The sequence below is a fragment of the Acinonyx jubatus genome, chromosome B1, assembly GCF_027475565.1.
Source record: "Acinonyx jubatus isolate Ajub_Pintada_27869175 chromosome B1, VMU_Ajub_asm_v1.0, whole genome shotgun sequence".
Classification (NCBI taxonomy): domain Eukaryota; kingdom Metazoa; phylum Chordata; class Mammalia; order Carnivora; family Felidae; genus Acinonyx; species Acinonyx jubatus.
This window is the reverse complement of record NC_069382.1, coordinates 48423909-48446101: the sequence shown is the minus strand read 5'-3', so window position 1 is coordinate 48446101 and position 22193 is coordinate 48423909. Positions and strand designations below refer to the sequence as shown.

General features: G+C 42.3%; 1 long non-coding RNA gene across 2 annotated transcripts in view; it reads left to right on the top strand.

Annotated features, from left to right (window-relative positions):
• The first annotated feature begins 819 nt into the window (after positions 1–819).
• LOC106983019 (uncharacterized) overlaps positions 820–22193 on the top strand; it is a 52700-nt gene continuing 31326 nt past the window's right edge. The window contains exons 1-4 of one of the 2 annotated variants that reach the window (XR_003422388.2): positions 820–875; positions 4699–4741; positions 9762–9856; positions 12122–12172. This is a non-coding gene — a long non-coding RNA (uncharacterized LOC106983019). Of the gene's footprint in view, positions 944–4698; positions 4742–9761; positions 9857–12121; positions 12173–22193 lie in introns of both variants that reach the window. The other variant, XR_008296001.1, reaches the window with a different exon arrangement.

Sequence of the window (22193 nt, the reverse complement as noted above, 5' to 3'; positions counted from 1 at the left end):
TAGAGTCACAGAAATAAAAAATGAATGAACTAATAGCCACATATATATCATCCTGGTAGAATTCCATAGTCATAAAATTGAGTGAAAAAAGCCAGGTGCAGAAAGATACATATAGTAATACACCATTTATATAAAATTAAAGACTATATAAGATTATTACTATCTAGTGCTTAGGGTTATATACATATGTGAATGCAAACACATATGAGAATGCAAATACCAACTGAAAGCAGTGTGGTTGCCTCACTGGGGAAAGGCAAGTGGGATTTAACTGATTTGTCAATGTTTTACTTTTATAGTTTATTATCTATATACCCTTTATGCCTTACATTTTGCTCTCTAAATTAAAATTTTATAAGAAATATTTTGGCGGGGCATCTAGGTGGCTCAGTTAGTTAAACATCAGACTTTGGCTCAGGTCATGATCTCATCATTTGTGAGTTTGAGCTCTGCACTGGGCTGTCTGCTGTCAGCACAGAGCCCACTTTGGATCCTCTGTCCCCCCCCCCCCCCCCGCCCTTCCCCCCTTATGCTCTCTCTCAAAAATAAAAACACTAAAGAAAAAGAGAAATATATTGGCTAGTCCATTGAAGTGCTAGAGGGATATAGACGTGGGCTCAGAGGCCACCAGGCCAAGATCAAGGAATAAGACCCCAGTACATTGCAATACAGAGTAGACTGGGGAGGGCCCCTTTGGTGGTCTGCTAAGCACAGGGCCCCCTGTGCAGCACCAGAACCACTGGCTCCAAACACAGGCAGCCACCACTAGCACTGCACCATTCTAGAACTCTAGAACTTCAATCTTGTTTAAATTCCAGACAGAATCATCTGTGGTTCTTGAGTCTACCTCACTTGCCACCGTTTCAAAGTCTAGAGTGAGTATATCTGATTGTCAGAACTTGGGCTGTGTGGCCATGACTTAGTTGCAGGGGAGACTAGAAAGGTAACCAATTGGCACTTGCAGCCTCTATAGTGGGAGGTGGGCTCTGCTTCTCACTAAAATTTGTGAAGTTGGTAATTCCCCAACTTCAATGTTGGACGGAGGTTCTGATTCTGGGTGATCCAAAAGTGAAAATACCCATGAAAAGCCTTCAAAACATGTGGTCAGGTAGAGTTAGTAAAAAAAAAGCATCCCAGGTAGAGGAAAATAGAAGAAATGAAAACATTTAAATGGTGTTTTTCTAGAATGTAGAAAAAAATAGTAGGAGAAAATTAATAGACTAAGCTTCACCTGGTTATAAGGAGTATTGAAATCTCAATCTCTCTGTTTCTTTTTTTTTTTCAACGTTTATTTATTTTTGGGACAGAGAGAGACACAGCATGAACGGGGGAGGGGCAGAGAGAGAGGGAGATACAGAATCGGAAACAGGCTCCAGGCTCTGAGCCATCAGCCCAGAACCTGATGCGGGGGTCGAACTCACGGACCGCGAGATCGTGACCTGGCTGAAGTCGGACGCTTAACCGACTGCGCCACCTAGGCGCCCCTGTGTTTCTTTTCTATTTAGTCATCATAATACATATTTTTGTATCAAACCAAAATGATCTCCTCTATTAGACCATAATCTTCTCAAAGTCAAGGATCATTTCTTACCTTGGAGAGACACCATGTTTGCTATGGAAAGCACTGGCATTCAGGTCAGATGGAACTGAGCTTGAATCTTGGGTCTACTGCTGATTAGCTAAGTAATAGTGGTTGTATAAGGCAGGCTCTCTGTGATTTGGTATCCTTGCGAGTAAAATGGAGATTGCACTTGCTTTTCTGTTTGGTAAATATTATATCCAGTATAAATAAGATTACAGCATAGATGTTCAGTAAAGATTTCCTTCATTACCTTATGTTTAGGCCCTTTCTGTTCCTCCTAAGGTCCTGCACTGGGCTTAGAAAACACTTGTCTGGTGTTTGCAGAAAGAATGAACTTTGCTTCATCACATCTGTAGATGTGCTTCTACCCCTTCCTGCCATATTTGAGCTGATTTCTGTAACAATTTAGGTAGCTTACTGTAGTTCCTTTTTACATGACAGCTTTGGGGAGATTTTTACATAGTAAAGGACTTCACTCGTGCTACTTTTTCTTTTTTTTTTTTTAATTTTTTTAATGTTTATTTATTTTTGAAAGACAGAGAGAGACAGAGCAAAAGCAGGAGTGGGCCTGAGAGAGGGGGACACAGAATCTGAAGCAGGCTCCAGGCTCTGAGCTGTCAGCATAGAGCCGGACGTGGGGCTCAAACTCCCGAACCGCGAGATCATGACCTGAGCTGAAGTGGAATGATCAACCGACTGAGCCACCCAGGCGTCCCTTGTGCTACTTTTTCTTCATTTACTAAATAGTTCATTTGATAAATGGGACATCTGATATGTGCCAGGCTCTTGGGATGAATTACATGAATTTTACCATCATGGAACGTACAGTTGTTATAGGAGAGATGAGTTTTGAATTGCTATCGTATAACAGTAAGTGCTGCAGTAGAGGTAAACAGACAATGAGCAGCTCTCATGACCATCTATCTTAGGAGTTCAACATACACCATTTTATTCCATTGTTATGCCATATGATTCTTAGGGTTTTCCCAAAAATATGAGCAATCAGATAATGATGTCTAAGTTTTTTATAAGAATATTTTTAGAAGAAGACATCCCTATACATGCCTCATCAATATGCTCAAACCACAACTTTCACTTTACTTTTATTTACCTGTCTTGTGGTCTTCTTGAGTAGGAATTAGTCAAAGGTCCCATCTCAAAGTTCCTGCTTCATGTAGTTTCAAAAAGCTCTATTCCCAGAGTTCCATCTCGGCTTCTTCCTACTGAGAAGGATCAAGACAATAACAATTTCCACTGAGAACTAATTATGAAGATAGCAGTGAAATTACTATATCAACAGTCCCATTAATGTAATCACTCGAGAAACCGGATGGAAATTAGTGAAAGCTGTAACGTAGTAAGGGATTGGCCCACTGGAAGCACAGGAGTGATCACTGAACCCATCTGGCTCCAAAATCTGACACTCAGTCCTGAGGAGGAGGATGGAAAGAAGGCAGACACTGGACTTTTAGCAAGTCTTTAGCTGTTGAAAAGAGGTGAGGCCATGGAATACTAAATAGTTTAAATGAATTAGAGTTAATACATGGACAAAGCTCAAGACCGTTCTAGAAAGGAAAAAACAAGTTGCAGAATAATATAAAAGACTTCCAAATCTGCAAAACAATGCTCTTTGATATTTATGTGTAGATACTCAAGTAAGAAAACTATCAAAATGACAGAAATGACAAATTCTGAGTTCAAGAGAGTGGTAATTTCTGGAAGGGAGGAAGGATGATGAGATCCAGGTAGGGACTCAAATATTATCATGATTTAATTAAAATAACAAAGATTTGAAGCAAATGGAAGGAAAATGTGTGAGAATTGAAGCTCTGCCACCCCATGGATACAGCCAAGGTGACAGAAAAGTGGATGGAACTGGTTGGGGAGGAGGGACATAAATCCAAGTCTTATCTCTGCTATGCTAGGTTGTGAAACCTCAGATGAGTTTCTTCAATGCATTTCTTCTGGGCTTCTTTTTGTAGGGTGAGGAAAATCAGATTTAGCCATACCTTCTTTAAAGAGTTTCTGTGAACATCCCTTAATCAATGTGTATGAATACATTATGAAGACTGTTGAGTGTTCTCCAAATGAGGGTTTTTTTTTAAGCAACCAATTATAGCTTTAGAGTATATTATGGTTAAGCCAGGAAAAGATTGAGATTAGCAACCAGACTATAGCAGGCAACCTCTGTATTTATCAGCAATATAGAGCTTAGAAAACAGAGTGTTTCCAAAAACCTGCTAATCACTGAAGAAAAATATCCCTAAAACTCTGCGTTATGTTCCACATTCCCACCCACATGCCACCTTTAGGGTTGTCACATCGCTATCTCTGATGGTGCTCATTGGAACCTTCTGAGGGTGTGTGCTTACTGGTACAAAGGGCAGAGTGTGGGTGGGAAAGAACATCTGACATTACCCTGAAGTGCAATGGTCTGATGTTACCTATAGCTAATTACCTGCTCTTCCTTAAGGGTGTGAATACTTGTGCAAGATTCATTTGGATGCATGAGGCCAAGGGCTCTCTATCCAGACTTTCCCATGGGGAGTAGCTTACTGGAGACCCAGGGTGGATGCAATTAGACCTTAGAGACTTTCACCTGCAGTCTTTCCTTAAAAGATGGTCACTTCAATGACACACTCGTCACCAAGGATTTTGACTAATGATTTTGGGCTAAGACAGAACCTCTGCCAGTAGTCGTTTTGCCTATTGGTTTTTGTGTTTTTGCATTTGTCTCCACATGTCTGTCTCTATTGGCTGTGTCTGGCTGACCCTTACTGTTCTTTTTATTTCCTCCCAAGTCTTACCTGTCATTCATTTCTCCCCCCTCATTTCTCCTCCAAGCTTTTTGCTACTGCTGTGCATACTATACCTTGCTTTCTTGGATGTAGTCTCTCTTTTCTCTTTCTTTTTGGTGTGTGTGTGTGTGTGTGTGTGTGTGTTGTGGCTCTTTCCCCCTTTTGTCTCCTTATTTTGTGTTTTTCTGCATGTTATCTGATGCCTATTGTTTGGGGACCCCAGACTACTCTTTAGATTGGATGGGTTGGAAATCTTTCTCTGTTAAAATGGTTACTCATACTTAAACCAGTTAATACTTTTTCCCTATTGTTCTGCAGGAACACATTTTGTCTGAGTAGAGTGTGCCAGGAGAAAGCAAATGTGAGTCACCGTTCTTTTTCTTCTGTGTGTGCCATGGTTCTGCTTTTACAAGACACCAAGAGTGAGAGAAGGCTATTGTTGTACTGAGTACCTTTTCCCTTGAGATTATGCTGAGTCATGGCTGAGGGAGTTACTTTTCAGGGAAGCAGACTCCAAGAAGGAGTTACTGGGTGAGCAATATGACCTTGCTGTTCAGATATGATTATATGTTGGGAATTCAGAGAGCAGTTCAGTAGACAGAAGAATCCTCATTTCAGGGAGTCATAATTTTCATGGTAGCATGTCCCTGCAGATGGTATCATAAAGAAAAAGAAACAACAGAAAAAAAAATGGCTTAATTTCTCCGAGATCCTGTGTGGTCACTTGTCCAGCCCATACTTACTACACTGGGACTGTGAAATGAAGATGGAATTTTCTTGGGTTTGTGGAACTAATTAGCTCCCCAAACTGACAAAAACATGAACTGAGGCATTGAAGAATGATGTAGAGGTATCTTTTTTTTTTTTAAGTTTATTTATTTATTTTGAGAGAGAGAGAAAGGGAGCACAAGCAGGTGAGGGGCAGAGAGAGAGGGAGAAAGAACACCAAGCATGCCCCACACTGTCAGCATGGAGCCTGATGCGAGGCTCAAATCCAGGAACCATGAAATCATAACCTGAGCTGAAACCAAGAGTTAGAATCTTAACCGACCAAGCCACTCAAGCATCCCTAATTTTATTTATTCTTTAATTTTTTAACTTTTACATTTTTTAAGTTTTTAAAAATTTACATCCAAGTTAGCATATAGTACAACAATAATTTCAGGAGTAGATTCCTTAATGCCCCTTACCCATATAGCCCATCCCCCCTCCCACAACCCCTCCAGTAACCCTGTTTGTTCTCCATATTTAAGAGTCTCTTACGTTTTTGTCCCCCTCCCTGTTTTTTATTATTTTTGCTTCCCTTTCCTTGTGTTCATCTGTTCTGTGTCTTAAAGTCCTCATATGAGTGAAGTCATATATTTGTCCTTCTCTGACTGACTAATTTCACTTAGCATAATACCCTCCAGTTCCATCCACGTAATTGCAAATGGCGAGATTTCATTCTTTTTGATTGCCGAGTAATTCTCCATTGTGATATAGAGGTATCTTAAGGCAGCTTTCAATGAGCAGAGTGTGGAATTCAAGGTAGCAAAAAAGAGCTCCTGCCTCTCCCCAGGGTCTCCAATTCTTTTTGTCAATGTTGACAAAGGCTGTTGGCTCAAGGCACAGAAGCTTCAGCTGCCAATTCACATGTAGATGTTTCTCTAGGTTTTAAAGTTAGGGTTGTGTCTAAGGCAGCCGTAAACTTTATTCTGATGAGTTCACACACAGTCCCTCCCCCCACGTACACACAGTATGCATCATGCAGCCATGAGCATAGATGCACCCTTACACACAAACCCTGTGCAAAGTGTAGACAGGTTTCCCCACTCTTTGGAAGTGACCTTGCCCTCATACCATGTCCTATGGGCTCTGATTTGATGCTTGCTGCTTCTTGCCAATGCACCTAAAGAGGCCAAGTGTCTTGATCTCACCTCCACACCCTTTTACTACTCCTCTTCCCTGTGGCCCTGGTTTTGACCCATTCTCCTGGTTGCTGCATTGCTCTTTCTGCTGCTCTCATACGCTTCAAAAAAATGATCTTGCCTCTTCCCACTCAAATCAAAGAGCAACTTTATTGTTTCAAACTTAGAGAGATGGATACAAAATAGTATAATGAAAACCCACATACCCATTATCCAGCTTCATCGAATCTTCATATTAAGCCATATTTGCAGGAGAATTCTTTAAAAGAAATTACACGTTATAGATATAATGGAGGCCTCCTGTGTACTCTTCTCAGATATATTTCCTCTCCCTCCCTCGCTCCCCAGAGGGGATCATACTCATGAATTCAGCCTTTATCATTTCCGTCTATGTTTTTTATATTTTTGCCACATATGCTATGTACCCATAAAAATTATAAAACATTGTTATGCCCATTGTAAAAGTTGATATAAATGATGTCTTGTTGGAAATGTCACACTGTATCTTGGCTCTTTTGCTGGAAGTTGTTTCTGGGATTTATTTAGAGTTGATAGATGTAGCTCTGGCGCTTTCATTTTTAAATGCCAGATGGTGTTGCAATGTCTGAATATAACGTAATTGACCCATTCATTCTCCTGTGGGTGGGCATTAGGTTATTTCCATTTTTTTTGGACTTGTTTTGATTCTATCACATACAATCAACATTCTTGTACATGTGTTTTGTGCACATGTTAGAGGTTCTTTATGGCATTTATAGATTTTAAATTTGCATTGTACATTTTCAGCTGGGCTAGATAATGTCAGATAGCTTCCTAACGTCATAACAATGCATACTCCTCTGTGAGTATATGGTGTTCCCTGGCTTTCTTCGTCTTTGCTAGCCTCTTCATCATCAGATTTCACATGTTTTGCCAATCTGATGGTTGAGGGCATCTCACTGTTGTTTTACTTTGCATATTCTTCATTGCTAGAGACGTTAATTCATTTTTTCATGTGTCTGTTGGCTACTTGGGTTTTCTCTACTGGAAACTGCCCATCATACTCTGTCCATTTTGCCTCTTGGGTGTGATTAGCACCTTCCCTCCAAGAAAAAGAAAGGGCATTCTGTATTCACGTGTTGACACAGATAGCACATTGTCCAAGCCATAAAATACAAACCCCATCCCTGCCGGTGGTAGGCAGAAGTCCAAGCTCCCTCACTTAGAGGCAGAATTCTCAGCCCCTGGTGCACACACATTTTCCTTCAGTATTCAGCAAACACTAACCTAGGTACTGTTGTGAAGGGATTTTTACACATGTGATTGAAGTCCCAAATCAGTTGACCTTAAAATGGAGATCTTCTGTAGTCCTGATGTAATTCCATGAGACTTTCAAAAGCAGAGAGTTTTCTCTGTCTGACTCTAGAAGAAAAGGTCAGGGACACACTCTGGCCGACCTGAAAGAAAGCCAACATCCATGTTGGGAGCTGCCTTATGAAAACTGCACCTGGCAGAGACCGCAGGGAGCCTCAAGATCTGAGAGCTATTCCCAGCAACAGCTGGAAGGGAAATGGTGACCTGAGTCCTCTCTTGCAAGGAAATAGATTCTGCTAACAGCCAGTGAGCTGGAAGGAAGATCCTGAACCTTAAAGAGAATGGCAGCCCTCACCTGGTGAGACCATACCTTGGTGTGCTGACCCTGACCTACAGAAACTGTGATAATACATACGTGTTGTTCTACACCACTAAGTTTATGGTCATTTGTTACAAAGCAATAGAAGACTAATGCCCCCATCTCCCAGCTACTGTAAGTGCCTGCTGCATCCTTACCACTTAGAGCTTTAGCCTCAGTCTACCTTCCCTTCTCTTAGGTAAGGTTTATTAAAATACCCATAGAATTACCCATGCTTCCTGACAGTATTCAGTCCAGGGTGAAGCCTTGCTTACTTATACCTACCCTAAATCCCCTAACACAAACCCCAGTCCTATGATTCTATACATCCTCTCATGGGGATGCCCCACAGTCTCCCATGGTGTGTGTTTCCACTTGCTGCCAGGTGCAATAAACCCAACTCCTTCTATAGGTGTGTTCCTGCTGTCCTATGGCTGGAGGACACTGATGCCCTGAATAGGATAGACGCCTGCACTTTTGAACCACCTTGGGTACTCACTGGCCGTATTACCTTCCTGAGTCATCTATTTTAAGAGGTATTAGACTTTTCTTCTGTAGAATGAGAAGGTGGGGCTAGTTGATCTGGAGGGAAAATGTGTGTGGGGGAAATTGGCACAGACCTTTGGAGTTTGTCAGTCCTAGGTTTAATCTCTATTCTGCTTTTACTAGCATGTGGCTTGGGCTACACATTCATCTTCCTGAGCCTCAGTTTTTTTATCTCTAAATTGGGATCAACAAACCAAACAGGTTTGGTGTGAGGATTAATTAAATGTAAATTTCTTGGACTACACGGATGGTCCCTCCAATATCTCTACTCAATTTTTAAAATTATTTTTAATGTTTATTTATTTTTGAGAGAGAGACAGAGACAGAGTGTGAGTGGGGGAGGGCAGAGAGAGACACACACACACAGAGAATCTAAAGCAGGCTCCAGGCTTTGAGCCATCAGCACAGAGCCCAATGCTGGGCCGGAACCCACGAAACACGATATCATGACCTGAGCCAAAGTTGGATGCTTAACTGACTGAGCCACCCAGGTGCCCCAATCTCTACTTAATTTTAAATGCACATAAACTTTATAGCAATAAAAAGTATTTTGACAATAGAGGATGCTGATGTTAACTAATGCTTGTTTTGACTACCTTAACGTTTCAACTGTTCAAAATGCCTGATGCCAGCAAGCTGTTAACAAGGGTGTGGTACAGGCAGTGATATATGTGTTTATTGTCCCCCAAAAAGGGAAAACATATTTTTCTATTAGGAGATTCCCAGTGAATTTCCTTTTTCCTTCCTTCTTCCAAAAGATTCAAGCTCTTAACCTTTATGGTTATGCTATAACCTTTGCTGGTATGTATTAAAGTGGTGGTTCAATTTTATATCACCAACGCCACTCACACACATGGACAGAATCTCACCAGGCTTTGACTCTCCAGGGGATCTCATCAGCATTCATAGCTGTTCCTCACAAATAGTGCCTGTGTAGAGCTCCTCCAGGAGTCCCCTTCCCTTCGTCTTCCTGGGGACCCCCAAAGAGCAACCTGAAGCCCTCATGTGCGGAGACACTTCTAGATTGTGGCTCACTGCACCGCTGCTTTGGACTGGGCCCCCACTCCCCGCCTGCCCAGAGCCCTGCCTGAGCTGTCTGCTCCCTCCACCACTCTCAGATCAAGGCCATGCCCCTTTTAGGCCTCAGTTTTGCAGGTGCCTTGCATTTGTCTGTGAGGTAAGACTAACAGATGGGTCTCACAGCAATGTTGCTGGGGTCCCCAGGGATGACAGATAAGGTAAGCACTCGTTTAATTCATCAGAGTTCTTTCTCGCAGGAGATACACTTGCCACCAAGATGTCTGGGTTCAGATGGATTTGAGGAAAAGCCACCACTGCCTCTCCCCACTCCTCAGGTCTGGACCTGTATCAGGTGCTGCTTATCCTGTCAAAACTTGTGTTAGGGCACCTGGGTGGTTCAGTTAAGCAACTGACTTCGGCTCAGGTCATGATCTCACGGTTTGTGAGTTAGAGGCCTGTTTTGGGTGAGTTCGAGCCTGCCACGGGTAAAACATGAGCCCTGCTGCGGGTGAGCCCCACTTCTCTCTCTCTCCCCCTCTCTCTCTACTCCTCCTGGGATTCTCTCTCTCTCTCTGCCCCTCACTCACTTGTGCCCCCCCCTCAAGAAACAACAACAACAACAACAACCCCCCCCCCCCAACTTGTGTTAGAGTTCTTCAGAGAAACAAAAGCAATAGGACAATATATATGTGAGGGGGGAGGATTTATTATAATAAGAAAATGGTTCATGTGATTATGAAAACTCAGAAGCCCCATGATCTGCAGTCAGCAAGCTGGAGACCCGGGAGAACCAGTGAAAGTTTGAGTATGAAGAGCCAGGAAGGCTCATGGTGTAAGTCTTAGTCTGAGGGCAGGAGAAGACTGATGTCCCCCTCAGCAGTTGGGCAAAGATTGTAAATTCTCACTTCGTCTGCTTTTTATGCTATTCAGGGCTCCAACAGGCCCACTCACACTGAGGAGGGCAATCTGCTTTACTCAGTCTACTGATTTATATGTCAATCTCATCTAGAAACGCCCTCACAGACACCCTGAGAAATGCTGTGTGACCAAATATCTGAGCACCCTGTGGCCCAGTCAAGGTGATGCCTCATATTAACCCTCACAAAACTCTTCAGAGATGAAGTCTGTGGGTGGCCCTGAAATCTCTTCTTCCCTGAAAGCTGTCTTCTAAGCCATGCTGGTTCTCTAGACGTATTTTGTCTATATCTGAATCTAAATAACCAACAATTCCTTATTCTGACACATGTTTAGGGAGCACCCCTCTGGGTCAGGCATTACTCCAGGTGCTGGGGATGTACGGGGGACAAGAGAAGTAACATTGCTGCTGTCAGGTAACCTGTGCAGTGACAGAGCCAACGAACAAGTACCATAATAAGACAATTATAGAGTATGATCAATGCCAAGGAGGAAATAAATAGAGGGGTAGGGTATGGGGGTGAGATACTTAGAGTGGCCTACTGTCTTTGTTTGCTCAGGCTGCTGTAACAAAAACCATTACCAGGTGGCTTAAACAAACAGTTCTCACAGTTCTGGAAGTCTGAGATCAGTGCCGGTGTGTTTGGGTTCTGGTGAGGGCCCTCTTCCTGGATTGCAGAAGGATGTCTTCTTTTGTTTTTAATGTTTTGTTTATTTTTGAGAGAGAGCTTGAGCAAGGGAGGGGCAGAGAGAGAGGGGGACAGAGGATCCAAAGCAGGCTCTAAGCTGACAGCAGCAAGCCCAGCGCAGGGCTAGAACTCATGAACCGTGAGATCATGACCTGAGCCGAAGTCAATGCTCAAATGACTGAGCCACCCAGGCTCCCCCAGAGGGATGTCTTCTTGCTGTGTTCTCAAATGGGGGAGAGAGACCTTTGGCCTCTTCATTTTCTTACAAATACACAAATCCCATCATGGGGGCTTCATCCAAATCCAATTACTCCCAAAGGGTCCAACTCTAAACACAACCACATTGGGGATTTGGGCCTCAACATGTGAGTTTTGGGGGGACACACACATTCAGTCTACAGCAGCAGGTGACACCTTCCTGGGAGGAGTCACAAGGAGGCAGATGCAGAATAAACAGGATCACGTTTGCAGAGTCATGGAGGAGCTGCTGTTCATGCCAGGTCCTAAAGGCCTTGGTCAAGGCATTTGGATTTCATTCCAGTAAGCAATATGAGGCAAATAAGTTACATGAACTTTGTCATAGTTAGAATAAAGGCTAGGCTAATGTAACAAAGCCACCCAAGAACATTTAGTGGCTTCAAGAACACAGAAATTTATTCTTCTTTCATACTAAGGTCCAAGGTAGGTAGGTGGCCTCTGCACCATGACTGTTAGGAGCCCAGGCTGGCAGATGCCATTGTCAACAAGTGACGTGGAAGTTGCACACATCACTTTCAACTACAACCCATGGGCTAGAACAAGTCCCATGGGCTAGTAAGGGAAACTGGGAGATCCTTTCTCTGGCTGTCCAGCCATGTATCCTGGAAAGAGGGCAGAAAAAACTGAGGAAGGGCAGTACAACGGGCCTGGTGGAATTTGTCACATCTTGTTTGGTGCTGCTAGAGGAAAGTATATCTGTATTAAGTTTTATATGATTTCTCTGTTAATTGATAATTTTTTTTTGTTTGCTCCAGGTGTCATCTGTGAAAGGAAGATGTATTCTATTCTTGGAGTGAAGCCTTGGGGTAAGATTCAAGGTTGTTGATGGTGGGGGGAGGTGTTGTCAGGAGACAGAAGCTCAGAACACTACCCGGGGCTGTAAGTTAATTGAGCAGAAACAATGATTTAGTCAATTGTCATTCGAGTCAGATATGTCTGACACACTCTATCATCAAAGCCAAGGCATTTTGGGAGAGAATGATTATTCCCATTCATTACATGGGGAGATTTTAGACACTTCAAAACTGTTGGATTACAAAGTTTCTGGGGCAGAACCTGCAAAAGATAAAGTTATAATTGAAAGCTACTTATGTGATATATTTAAAATGAGTTCACGTTCTACTTCTAGGCATGTTAAGAAATCTCAAATAATTGTTTTTGGCCAGAGCTAAATTTTGAACCCCTAAGACAGATGGTTCTGACATGCTCTCACTCAAGTAATGTTAATGGTTTCTGTTTATTACATGCTATCACCGAGTTCCTTCTGCAGGTGTGAGGATGACAGGCCCTTGTAATCATTTTATTTAAACCTCACAATATCCCTGGGTAAGTTCTGGATTTAGCAAATAAAATACAGGATGCCAGGTGAAATTTGAATTTTATATAAATAATAAATAATTTTTCATAGTAAAAGTATGTCCCCAATATTGCATAGAACATACTTATAGTAAAAAAAATGTTATTGAGGTGGCTCACCTGGGTGGCTCAGTTGAGTGTTCAACTCTTGATTTTGGCTCAGGTCATGATCTCATGGTTCATGAGTTCAAGTCCCACATTGGGCTCTGTGCTAACAGTGTGGAGCCTGCTTGGGATTCTCTCACTCTCTCTCTGCCCCTCCCCTACTCTCTCTCTCTCTCTCAAAAATAAATAAACTTAAAAAACAATTAATTTTTTAAAAATGTTATTGTTTTGAAATTTAAATTTAACCAGACATTCCTGCGTTGTATCTGGCAACCACACCTGAAAAGTAAGTGGTACCATCCTCATTTTTCACATGTAGAAATGGGAGATTCAGGGAAGCTTAAGTGGCCTCCTTGGGTCATATAGCCAGTAAGGATGAGTACAGGATTTAGACACAGTCTTTTGGATTTTTAAGTTCATGACCTTGCCAGCACATTGTGTTTTTATCCTTTAGAGTGCTCCTTGATACCCTGCGGACCTGGCCCTAACTTCCCTCCAGTCTTACATCACCTCTCCTGTGCTCAGCTCCAACAGGACTCTGCTGGCTGCCAGGGCATCCCTGTCCTGGAGAAGCTCCCATCCATTAGAGGCCAGAATCCAGATAAGAATCCAGCTTATTATAGTACAAAGTGTTAGGTGAGAGGGACCAGTTGAGGAAATAATTTAATCCGTAGTAAAATACTGTTGATTGGGTGGTTTAAACAAAGGGAATTTGTTTTCTCTCTGTTCTGGAAGTTGGGAAATTCAAGATCCATGTGTTGGCAAGGTAAGTTTCGTTCTGAGGTCTCTTTTCTTGGCTTGCAGGTGGCCACCATCTCACTATGTGCTCATATAACCAATTCTTTGTATACATGCTATGGGGGGAGAGAGAGAGAGAGAGAGACAGATATATATATATTGAGCGAGAGCTCTGGTGTCTTTTCCCACAAGGACATGAATCCTATCCGATTAGGGCCTCATCCTTATGAACTTATTTGACCTTAACGACTTCCTTAGAGTCCCCCTCTCTAAATACAGCCACACTGGGGATTATGACTTTAACATACAAATTTTGGGGGGACATAAACATTCAGTCCATATCAGAGGGACAGTGAAGACTTCGTGGGGCAGGTGACATTTAAGCTAGGTTTAGAAAAATTAGCAGGCATCAACAAAGGAGGAATAAAGATGTTCTAGGTGGAGAGCAGAAAACTATGTGCTATGTTAGAGGAACAGTGAGCAGTTCTGGCTTTGGAGCATTGACTTTCAAGCTTTTGTCTAGCTTTTGTGGACCAGAACATCACCTGGGAAATTTGTTTTCAATTCTGCATCAGTACATGGGCTTAGCAGTCTGCAACATGACCAGAAACCAGGTGATTCTGTTACAGATGGTCTACCAGTCACACTGAGAAACTTGTTTCCAGAAAGCCCCCAGAGATGAAGCTGAATGGGCAGATTGCACCAGGTGGTGAAGAGTTTTTATGCTAGATTGAGAAGTTAAGATCTTATTTGAATGACAACTTTAGACATTCCTAAGGACAGAGATCAAGATGAAGGCTCCTCAAATAAGAATAGAGGTGTTTCTTGAAGTTTCACTTTGAAAAGATTCCAAATAATAAAACTAGAGCCACACTGATAATTCATCTCAATGGGATCTGGGACTAGGGTTAATCCCAAGGATCAGCTGGAGATAGGGATGCTGGCCAGATGTGCTGTGGGTTGACTGACTTTTATTTATTTTTAAAAAAAATTTTTAATGTTTATTTATTTTTGAGAGAGAGAGACAGACAGAGCATTAGTGGGGGAGGGGCAGAGAGAAAGGGAGACACAGAATCCAAAGCAGGCTCAGGCTCTGAGCTGTCAGCACAGAGCTTGACATGGTTCTTGAATTCACAAACTGTGAAATCATGACCTGAGCTGAAGTTGGATGCTTAACTGACTGAGCCACCCAGGCACTCCGACTGACTTTTAGATGCTTGGCTTCTGTCTGTCAGAGCTTGACTGAACATATGTTTCACTCAGGTAGAATTTTCAGCCAGTTGAGCCAGAAAACTGGTGAATGATTTTTTCAGGCTGAAGAAACAATGTATTTGTCTTAATACTATTTTGAAAAAGAGCATCTAGTGGATTAAACATAATGATAATATAATTCCTGTTTTCTGATTTATTCATTTAAAAGTTAACTTTTGTTATGAATAAGCACACCCATCTTTAAGTAAATTAGGAAAACACTAAAAAGTAGAAGAAAAAAGTCACTCATTATTACTTCCCAAACAAAATACATTACTTTTTTTGATTTTTAAAATTTAAAAAAGTTTATATTTTATTTATTTTTTTTAAATTTTTTTTTCAACGTTTATTTATTTTTGGGACAGAGAGAGACAGAGCATGAACGGGGGAGGGGCAGAGAGAGAGGGAGACACAGAATCGGAAACAGGCTCCAGGCTCTGAGCCATCAGCCCAGAGCCTGACGCGGGGCTCGAACTCACGGACCGCGAGATCGTGACCCGGCTGAAGTCGGACGCTTAACCGACTGCGCCACCCAGGCGCCCCATAAAAAAGTTTATATTTTAAATAATTTCTTATTTGATGTTGTTTCCTATTTGGACTGGCTGTTTGCAAATGTCTCCAGCTTATCTCAAGGAATGTGACTTTTTAAAAAGTTGGACCTGAATTGATGACCTAGTTTAAATTATATTCAATTTGACAATATCTACTGAATGCCTGCCATCTGCATCATTTTGAGTTAGATCCTGTGGTGGTTACAAAGATTAACAAGACATAGAACTTGACTTAAGTAGGTTATTAGCTAGTGAGACAGCCAGACCTGTGTAGAACACGATAGAAGGATAATATGGCGGTCAACAAAGAAACAAGCTAATTCCAGTTGAAATGTTTATGTGTAGGGTGGAAATGAAGTACACAAACAGAGGTTTTTGAGAAGTTCCATTGAGCTGGAACTCAAAGGGTCCCTTGGCATTCAAGTATAATCTGAAGAAAGGAGAGCAAATATATGAGACCACATGGTACTGGTCTTGGCAAGTGTGGTCATCATGCTTGAGTAAGTCATGAAGTAGAGAATGGGTCCATCTGAATTCTGAGTGGCTCTCCCTGCAAAAAAAGAAGAGTCAGTGAAGGAGAAGAGATTATATTTCCCATGGGGTGGTGGAAAGCAGTGAGGGTCTCTGGGCACAGAGATGATGGCCAGGGCAGGGAGAGGATGTGCAGGGAGAGTGATGTGGCAGGGAGGTAGGGAATGTATGTGTGTGCTCATGTGTACACATGTGTGCAGTGCGTGTGTATGTGCACGAGCTCATGTGTGCGCACGTGTGTATGTGTGTAAGCAGAAAAAGGGAGGGTGAGAGATTGATTTTTAGCAGTTGCTGTTGTGAAAAACATTTGATAAAGAGAGACTCTAAAGAGGATTCTAGAAACCTTTCCCTTTAAAAAAATTTGTTTTTGCATTTATTTATTTTTGATAGAGAGAGACAGAGCACAAGTAGGGGAGGTGCAGAGAGAGAAGGAGACTCGGAATCTGAAGCAGGCTCCAGGCTGTCAGCACAGAGCCTGATGTGGGGCTTGAACTCACAAACAGCGAGATCATGACCTGAACCAAAGTCAGATGCTTAACCGACTGAGCCACCCAGGCACCCCTAGAAAGCTTTCTATATGACATACCTTATAAACTCCATAAGCCACTTTTTCTCACCTTTTAAGAGTATCCTTGAAGAATGTGGTGTCAGATAATTGCTGTTTTGGGATGAGTTGACATGCAGAGTCAGATGGCCCGTTATAGTCTGACTTCCTGAATGTTTTCTAAGATTGGGCCCTGAAAACTTTCCATTGATTGAGATGTATTTTCATTTTCTTGTTCTCTCACACTGGGTCAGTTATCTATTGCTGTAGCAGAGCACCCCAGATCTCTGTGGGTAAAAACAACTGCTTTGTTGCTTGTGAATCTGTGGGTCAGGAATTTGGGCAGAGCTCTGTGAGGACGGCTCATCTGTTTCATGTGGTGTCATTTGAGATCCAATATACCTCCCTCACATGGATGGAGTCCCAGTGTGGTTGTCAGCCCAGGGATCTTGGCTTTCTTTCCTCTCCCTATAATTTCTCATCCTTGAGGATCTCTCCCTCTATGTGGCCTTTTTCTCTGGAAGGAGATCCTGGACCTCTTTACATGGTGGTTGTATCAAAACAAAGAGCAAGTGGAAGCTGCAGGGCTCTTAAGATCTAGAACCTCACAATGTCCCTTCTACCACATTCAGTTGACCAAAGTAAGTATCAAGACCAGTCCAGATTCAAAGGGTGGGGGAATAGACCCTGTGTCTTGGTGGGAGATGCTGAAACATGCTGTGGTCATGATTTCCAATCCCCCAAATTTCCCAACAGCATTCCCAGGGGCTTCTTTTTACCAGCCCTGGCCCTGCCCTCCCAGCGAAAGTCTCCAGGTTCTCAAGCAGGCAGCCTCAACCTGGGGTCCCACACTTGCTCGACGGCCACCCCAAACCCTCTGCGGATGGGATGGGGCCCAGAGTAGAGACTCCGTATGTCGCATCTTCACGGGTCTCCTCTCTCCTTCCAGGAAAGAATTCAGTTTCCTGGAGAATTAGGACATCCCAAATTGTGTTTGGGTTACATATATATGTAGTAAACTCCTTTTTTAAAAAGCCAGGGACTGGGGCTCCCAGGTGGCTCAGTCAGTTAAGCATCTGACTTCAGCTCAGGTGATGATCTCATGGTTTGTGGGTTTAAGCTCCACATCGGGGCTCTGTGCTAACAGCTCAGAGGCTGGTGACTGCTTTGGATTCTGTGTCTCCATCTCTCTCTGCCACCCACCCCACTTGTGCTCTCTCTCTCTCTCTTAAAAATAAACATTAAAAAAAAGGCAGAGACTAATAAACACAACATTCATGATGACGACTGCCTCTTGGGGGCTATGGTGAGGAGGCGGGGAGCTGGAATTAGGGAGAAGTTACCAGTAAAAAGATATATGTATGTGTGTGTGTGTGTGTGTGTGTGTGTGTGTGTATGTGTGTATGTGTGTGTATACACACATACACACACACACACACACATCTGGGAAAAGTTCAAGCACTAGAGAAATGTACAAAATAAGTAAAAGTCTCCTTCCCTTCTCAATCCCCGGCCTCATAGGTAACTACTGTTAATAGTACCCTTCTGATAAATTTTCAAAAATATTTTATGCACATTTCAGGCAGAGGGAACAGCCTCCATGGGTGCCCAGAGGCAGGAAGGAGCTTGGTGTGGCATAGAGCTGAGCAGTGAGTGTGCCTGGCGGAGAGTGAGCTGGGGAAAAAGAGGCATAAGGCCTTGAAGCCATGGTGGGAAGTTTGGATTTTAAGCGCACACAGAAGGGTTTCAAACAGAGGAATGAATGGATCTGATTTGCATTTTTACCAGGCTCACTTGGCTGCTGTCGCAGAAGAGCTTCAAGGGACTTCCTCTATCATTGACAAGTCTTTACAATTTCTGATTGAATTTGTAACCTATTAGCTCAATCGGACATCAAATGGGCTTTGACTTGCATATTCCCAGAATTAAAACTGACTTAAATTTAATCACTGATGTTTTCTGCTGCTTCTGATACAAGCACATCGCTTTGACTTATTTCTCTTCTATACTTAGGCGCTTGTGTGTGCTCATTCTGGTTAGTACAGCAAGACTCAAAAATCCCAGTGTGGGGCTGCAAAGTCCTTTAGGACTCCATGTAAGTGACACTCCTTCTTATCTCCAGGTCATCCTGGGTATCTTTTCTAAGAGCCTGGAACACAAACCCCACCCCTTCTCCACACTAACCTTGTCCATACAAGCCTTATCCATCTGTCAGCTTCAGCTTCACCTCACTTCTTTCCAGAAGACTTTGCTTCACCCCAAAACACTCCCGCCTACTATGTGTGCCCAAACATCCTGCCCTTCTCCTTTGTAAGAGTCAACACTTCTGCACTTATTTAATATCTGTCTTCCTTGTTAAGCAAAAGTTCCATGAGGCTGGGGTGTTTTGTTCACTCTTGACCATTCTTTGAAAGAATCGTTTCGTTGAAAAAATAGTTTCCCTGTTTATTGTTGTCTGTGTGGGTCTTGGGGCCTCGTCCACCTCATTTATCATTGTAGTGCAGCACCTAATAGGCCCCGACAGAGTAAGCTCTTCCCGAAGTTATGAATGAGAACACAGGTGTTGTGGAAAGGGGGCGGGGGTGGAATCACTCATGCCTGTGTGCCACTCCCAGGTCACCTTTTACAACCTCTTACGCCTCTTAACTTGGCCAAGTCTCAACCTCTTGGAACCTTAATTTCTTTATCTGTAAAAGAAAAAATTAAGATGGACTAATTATGCTTCAGAGGATCGCTGTGAGAATCAAATAAGGTAATAATTGTAAAGTGGCTTGTTCTCTTGAAGCCTGCTGAGTTCCCCTTACTTCCCCGTTTTAAGGATTGTAGGGTTCCCAGTTGGGAGGGTACTATGGCAACACTCCTGCCCTAGCCCTGCTGAGATGCATCACCTGCCAGAATCCAATTTCCTCTTCCTTAAAGACTTTACTGTCAGTCGCTGTCTCTTGGCCAATTTTTTCCCTAAGGGGTCTGCTCTCTGAGATGTGAAAATTAGCTCCTTCGTACCATTCTGGGGACCCCTACATTGGACCCTGCTGGTCACAACCAAAGGGGATTTTTTCCCCATGTGAAGGATCCTAGGAGTTGTCTTGCAAACAGCACTAAATTATGGTGAGTGGCTGGTATCAGTTTCATTCATACAGCACTGCAGTCACCCTGTAAGCCTGATAATTATCTTCATTTCACAAATTTTTCTGTTGTCCCTTCTCAAGGCTAGAAAGTGGTGGCACCAGGTTCTCTGGTTCTGGAGCCCTTGCTCTCACCCTAAACCAGAGGGCTGATAATAAAGCACTTACCTGATGGTGCTGGGTGCTTGACCCTAGGGGGGAGTATGGAAATATCTCTGAGAGGATTTTATTATTTTATTTTATTTTTTTTTGAAATTTATTGTCAAATTGGTTTCCATACAACACCCAGTGCTCATCCCAAAAGGTGCCCTCCTCAATACCCATCACCCACTCTCCCCTCCCTCCCACTCCCCATCAACCCTCAGTTTGTTCTCAGTTTTTAAGAGTCTCTTATGCTTTGGCTCTGAGAGGATTTTATAGTGACAGGATATCAAGGTGAATTGGCCTCATTTCCAAATTCATCTGATTGATTCACAATAAATGTCCACAGTTTTGATCTGGATTTTTGAGCCCTGCATGATTTTGATGATAGACTCCTAAGGCTGTGATTCTGAATTGATGGCTCCTACTTTTAAAAAGTGTGGTGTCCAGGGCCATCCAATAACTTCTGAGGACTCTTTGTTTTTGGAAAAGTGATCTATGGATGTAGTGAAGTGGAGTTCTTGGCCATAGTTTTCCTCATTTGTTACAGCTTCTCTGCTGTCGAGGCCTCTCTTTGCACAACTTGTTCCCATCTGGTGCTAGAAGAGTGTATTAGTCAAGGTTCTCCAGTGAAACAGAAACAGAATACACATCTCTGTCTCTGTCTTTCTCTCTATCATCTATTTATCATATCATATCATATCATCATATCAATCAAACATATCTATCTATCATCTATCTACCTATCTATGCATCCAACCATCCATGTATTTAGATTTATTCTAAGGAATTGGCTGATGTGATTGTGGTGGCTGGCAAGTCTGAAACCTGTAGGGTAGGCTGGCAGGCTGGAGATTCAGTAACACTTGATGTTGCAGTCTTGAATCTGAATTCCACAGGGTAGCAGGCTGGAAACTTAGGTAGAAATTCTGTGCTGCAATCTTGAGAAGAATTGCTCTGGAAAACCTGTCTTTGCTCTTAAGACCTTTGACTGATGCATGAGGTCCACCCATATTATGGAGGATAGTCTGTTTTATGCAAAGTCTACTGACTTAAATGCAATCATATCTAAGAAATAACTACACAGAAACATCTAGACTGTGTTTGATCAAACAACTGTGTACTAGAACCTACCAAATTGACACTTAAAGTTAACCAAAAAAAAGGGAACGTGTCACACTCTGACCCCAGTGTCTGTTGCTGCTATCCATGTTGGTTCTCCTCTCCCCCACCTACTACCAACAATTTTGCCAAAGTTTGGATGACTCCTTACTTTATTTTTTCCTTCCAGAATAATTATGGGGGCACTCTCTTTGGCTTTTACATGTTTCCTGCCACCCCACCTGCTCAGCTTACCACCTACAAAGCTCTGAGGTTGCTCTAAGGTAAATCAGATCATTTTGAATACTTCTATTTGCTATACCTGTCCGAACTTTTCCAATTAACTCTTTAGGAAACTTGGACTGTCCAAACCATCTTCTCCAAGTTTGTCCAGATACCAAAAAAGACAAGGAAAGTTAGTATTAATTCCGTGTTTATAGTTATTATGGTTAATATGTTGTGGATAAAAAATTATGATAAATAGAATCATACATTCATGTATGTTTATGAGTGTTCTATGGAATCCCTCTTTTAATCAGTATGTATAGAATATTTATAATATATTTATGCCAATTCTTGCATACATTTTTCTTGTAAATAATTAGAGCACTATTTTATAGGTAGCACATCTTTGCTTTCATGGTATATTAATGGTACTCAATCAACTTTCAGTTATAATATGGTTTTCACATGGAAAATATAATCTGCTTTATGATCTTTATGAAATAATTTTTCAGAATTCATTTTAGCCATCATGTGGGTGTCTAGTGCACTTTTCACTTCTGACCTTGGACCTCCCTTCCTTATTCTACCAGAGGCTTAGCTTTCCTCCAGCATCATTGAAGGCCAGCATCTAGTTATCTCTGGTGTAGCTTGACAGAAAGTAGCACAGATATATTTTACTACATACCTATCCTGAGGATCAGATTTAATCCATAAAAATGGAATGTTTGCCTTCTAAGAAGAAATTTATATTTTTCTTGCTTTCAGAAGGAAGCCTCAAGCTAACATCCCTGTACATTTTAAAATGAAAAAGAGTCTTCAAACAAATCTTTGAATTCACCTTTTAGGAAAAAGCCGTGGGTCCTCGTTACTAATTTATTTTGAAAGGAGCTTTCCATCAAATGGAAGCAGTGTTTGTGAACATTCTGAGTCATGGGAATGGTAAGGCAGTGCAAGGTGATCCCTGAACAAAGGGAATAATTGTTCAATGAAATGCAGATTCAGGCAGTTTTGAGGCATATGGAGCTTGGAAAGAGAGGTGTAGCAGTAGTCCAGGAAGACTTCAGAGAGAAATAAAACTGGCCTTGTATAGGTATGCTTGGTGTGAGAGGAGAGGGGAAGAAAAGCCAGAGCAAAGTGTTGAGTGTGGCTGAAAAGAGAG